The sequence below is a fragment of the Budorcas taxicolor genome, chromosome 15 (assembly GCF_023091745.1).
Source record: "Budorcas taxicolor isolate Tak-1 chromosome 15, Takin1.1, whole genome shotgun sequence".
In the NCBI taxonomy this organism is placed as follows: domain Eukaryota; kingdom Metazoa; phylum Chordata; class Mammalia; order Artiodactyla; family Bovidae; genus Budorcas; species Budorcas taxicolor.
Genome location: NC_068924.1, coordinates 46,244,136 through 46,249,136, shown reverse-complemented (window position 1 = coordinate 46,249,136; position 5,001 = coordinate 46,244,136). Strand labels below are relative to the sequence as shown.

Genomic DNA, 5,001 nt, shown 5'->3' with positions numbered 1-5,001 from the left:
AGAAGTAGTGGGGGTTTTTTTGAAGGCAGGTGACCCAGTGGTGGTGGGGAAGAGAGAAGCCTTCCAAAGACTCATTGATTGGTTCAACATTTGCCTTGTGGGTTTCTGAATACACTGATTGATCAAATTAACATGCAAACTAAGGTCGCTTGTGTGTGTGTGTGTGTATGTGTGTGTGTGCGTGTGTATTTTAGATATAATACAATATGTGACTGACTGACTCATTAAAAAAAAAAAATTAACCTTGTGCACACGTACCAGCCACTGGGAACTGGGAAGGAGAGAGCTGGGCTGGGAGAGGAAGGACTATGTGGTGGGGCCAGGAGCAGGGGGCAGGGAGGGCCAGGAGTGATGGCAAGAGGAAAGGAAAATAAAAGAAAATTAAGGGCTTCTGTGGTGCCTCATATGGTAAAGAATTTGGTTGCAGTGCGGGAGACTTGGCCCTGGGAAGATTCCCTGGAGAAGGGAATGGCTACCCACTCTAGTACTCCTGCCTGGAGAATTCCATGGACAGAGGAGCCTGGTGGGCTACAGTCCATGGGGTCGCAAAGAGTCAGACATGACTAAGCAACTCATTTTGTTTTCTCTCTCTCAGTGCCCCCCCGCCCTGTTCTCTCTCTCTCTCTGTCTCTCTCTCGGAATCTCTTGGATGTGATTCGCACCCTCTCTCATCTCAGCAAAATCAGAGATGGTGTTTAGAGGGAATTTGGCAGGCTGGGTTGTACAAGCGGTGGATACAAGCAAACCTAATAGGAACTGGGTCACTGTGGCAACTGGTGCACATGGTACATTTTTTTTTGCCACAAATTTGTAAGTGAATGAATGCATTCGAAGAGAAAGAGGAAGAGAAAGGCAGAGCTGAATAAACATAGTTCAGAAGAACTATGAAGAAGAACATAGAACATGAAGAAGGTCCTTTGGTTACAGCTCCAAACTGAAAGTTGTATTTCTATGGACTTTCCTCTTAATGACATCCTGTACTTCCAGTATCTCATTCTTTGGGGGCAACTCAACCTGGAAAAGCACTGAACTGCTAGACAAGAGTCACTGAGTAGAAGTGAAGTGTGTATGGTTTTGAAATAGAAAAAAAAAAACAAAACAGAATACGGCTATAAAAATTGTTTCAGAATCTTTATCAAATACTTGAAGGGCAAACCCAGGAAAACAGTAATAAGAGGCACAAGATAAAGGGAGACTAAGAAGGAAATTGGATTCAATGAGCAGTGGGAAGCAGGAGTCAGAATAGCAAATGGAAGAAAAAGAGAGATTTCAGATACCTGGAAAAGTGCCCTTAGGATGGTCCAGTGAGAGACCTCCAAGCCTATAAAACAATATGGCAAATAGGATATGAATTCTACCTCACTGTGGTGACAGCTGTATGCATATATTCAGTGGCTTTGGACCTGACTGACTTCTTCCCCATTCAAGTCCTGCCAGTTAAGCTACAGAAAAGACTTGTAATACCACCGAAGCAATCTGTCCCTTTGACAGGATAAATTATTAAGATCATCAACCTTCCCCACCTACTCAGAGTATGGCGTGCATGTTCAGTTGTGTTCAACTCCTGCAACCCTATGGACTATATTGTAGCCCACCAGGCTCTTCTGTCCATGGGATTTTCCAGGCAAGAATACTGGAGTGGGTGGCCATTTCCTTCTCCAGGGGATCTTCCTGACTCAGGGATTGAACTCAGGTCTTGTGTGTCTCCTGCATTGGCAGGTGAATTCTTTACCACTGAGCTACCTGGGAAGACCTTACTCAGAGTATTATGAGTCCTAAAGGACATAATATGTTTAAAATCCAATCCAATGTTATCAAAATAATTTCTAATGTGTTTTGTTATTAGCAATAAAAAAATGAGAATTAGGTCATGTAAATCTCTTCTACAAATCAGGTGGGAAGGCCATGCCTAGCAAACATCAGCTAGACAGCACCCTTTGGGGAAGCAGAGGACCAGGAAGAGTGAAGAGAGGAGCCCTGGGAGGGCATGCCCCTTCTCCCTCCTCTGAGAGCAAGCCCTGGTCGCTAACAGGGACTCTCTGGTGAGGACAGTCTGGGAGGAGTCAGCTGAGGAGGACTGGTACTGCATTTGAAGACTAGAATTCGTAACTGGAAACAAAAACAATACTTGAACCACTACAAATACAAAAGTAGGTTTCTAATGAAATGAAAATATTGTTCCATTCTGGGTTTCCAATTTGATTTAAATGTCCTTTACCTTGTCATCCTGCCCCCACTCCAAAGTTATTTCTCCTCTATCAGTTCTGTTTTCAGAACTATTAATTGTATTATGGATAAAATTTTTTTCTTTTTTATAATGTTGATGAGGTAAGTACGTTATCATAGAAGTCTTTATTAAGACCAGAGGAATCCTAGAAATTATTCGCATCCAACCCACTGTACTACACAACATTGGGATTAACCTATTACTGTATGGGAGGGTAAGATTTTTAGAATCAGTCCCCTTGTTTGTAATGTGGCATAATGAAACATCTCTCAGGATGGTGAAGGATTAAATGGAGGAGGCCCTAGAATATCTGAGCAGTCTGAGCAAATGGGAAGAGTTCTAAAATTAATTAATTTGCAATTTTATGTATGTTAGACTCCAAAGTAGTTTGTAAACACCTGATTAAAAGGTTTCTAATCCATAAAAAAAACTTTATCTGAAAACTCTGAGTAGACAGATTAAAATTTAATAGACTGCATGATTTAAAGGACCCCGGAAAGACATGACCTATATATTTTGCTAAGTTACTACCTTCTTTGGACTCTCTATCTCAATTCAGGGAGAGCTTTAGAGTCCTTATCTCTAATGTAAAGGAACATACCACATCACTTTCTCTACAATTCTTTTTTTTCCAGCCTACTCCCCATGCCCATTAGTTAGCTCTCCCCTATACTCTCATAATAGCTTATGCAAGACCCTTTCAGTTCTCATAGGACTTATTTTTATCCTTTATCCTTAGAATGTCTTTAGTTTTACTCCTTCAGAGTAAGGACAATTCATTATTCAATTTTGTGATCCTAGTTTTGGTTCCTAAGAGAAAGCCAAGAGGAAAGTTCAAGTGATAAGAGAACAGTGGCAACATTGAACCACTTCTTGGAAGAGACTGTTTAGTTTCTATAGAGACTTCACAGTTCTTTTTAAACAAAAAAAAACCTTGCACATATCAAACATTTATAAAGAAATCAAATCTACCTCATCCTTATGTATTGTTAAAAGTAATAAGAATAAAAGTAATAAGAATATCCCAGCAAAGGCACAAAGGATATACACATAAATTTGCTTAGCTCTGCAGAATCTCCCAAAATCCACAAGTCACTTAAGTAGCTTGTTCTATCTTCATGTATCTTGCATCAGTTGCTAACTTTTATCTTAATTTTACAGAGCACTAAAAGGAATCCACAGAAATACATGATAAAACATGACAGCACACAAAAATGGCACCACCCCCAATGAGGTTTCAGGTTTCCTCTTGAATTGTTTAGCCATCCCCCAGCTGGCAGCACTGGCTGTCCCTTCCCCTCAGCCTCCTTTTTCTTCTGGCGCTGGGGGCCAGCACTACCCTCCTGATCACCATTCAGCTGAAGGGCTCTCTGCATGAGCCCAGGTACTACCTGCTCAGCCTCATTGCCCTACTGGACATTGTGCTCTGCCTCACTGTCATCCCCAAGGTGCTTGCCATCTTCTGGTTTGACCTCAGGTCCTTCAGCTTCTTTGCCTGCTTCTTTCAGATGTTCATCACGAATAGTTTCTTTGCCATGGAGTCCTGCACATTCATGGTCATGGCCTACGACCACTATGTGGCTATCTGCCATCCACTAAGGTACACATCCATCATCACCGTTCAATTTGTCATCAAGGCAGCCATTTTTATTTTGGCCAGAAATGCCCTTTTCATAGGGCACATCCCTGTCCTCTCTGCCCACCTCCATCATTGTTGGGGAAATGTCATGAGAACTGCCTCTGTGCCAATATGTCTGTGTCCAGGGTCTCCTACAATGATGTTACCATCAATCGTCTCTACAAGTTTGGTTTAAGCTGGGGTCTTACATCTTCCTCATCTTCCTCTCCTACGGTCTCATACTGTGGGCTGTGCTGAGACTCAAAGCAGAAGAAGCTGTGGCCAAGCCCCTAAGCACATGTGGCTCCCACTTTTTCCTTACCCTCTTCTTCAGCACCATCTTTCTGGTTTTTGTCCTCACTCTTGTGGCAAAGACGAAGGTTTCCCCTGATGTGCCAGTGTTGCTCAACATCTTCCAACATATCATTCCTGCAGCCCTCAACTCCATTGTCTATGGGGTGCAAACCCAGGAAATCAAGCAAGGAATCTAGAGGTTACTGCAGAAAGGATGGTAATTAGGGTAACTGGGTCTCTGCTTTCTTAAAGTAGGATGATTTTAAGTCAATAATGGGTGAAAGGCTTTCTATGTCTGTGGATCTATTTGTTTTGTCAATAAATTCATTTGTATCTTTTTCTTTTTTTAGATTCCACATATAAGTGATAGAATATGATACTTGTCTTTGTCTGGTTTATTTCTCTTAGAAAGTATACTTATGGTTACCAATGGGGATAAATTAACAGTTTGGAATTAATATATATACACTATTATACATAAAATTGATACCAACTGTATTACACAGAGACTTATACTCAGTCTTTATAATAGGGAAAAGTTTATAGTTAGGGAAAAGTCTGAAAAAGAATAGATATATGTTAATATGTATAGCTGAATCTCTGAGCTATAGACCTGAAATAAATATACTGTAAGTCAACTATACTTTGATTTTTTTTTTAATTTTTATTTTTACTTTACAATACTGTATTGGTTTTACCATGCATTGACATGAATCCACCACGGATGTACATGAGTTCCCAAACATGAACCCCCCTCCCACCTCCCACCCCTTATCTAAATCCTTCAGGAGATAATAGTTGAAAACTTCCCTAAAATGGGGAAGGAAATAATCATCCAAGTCCAAGAAACCCAGAGAGTTTC

General features: G+C 40.9%; 1 pseudogene; it reads left to right on the top strand.

Moving 5' to 3' along the window:
• Positions 1 to 3,425: 3,425 nt before the first annotated feature.
• On the top strand, positions 3,426 to 4,360 carry LOC128060466 (olfactory receptor 56A3-like; annotated as a pseudogene).
• The last annotated feature ends 641 nt before the right edge of the window (positions 4,361 to 5,001 follow it).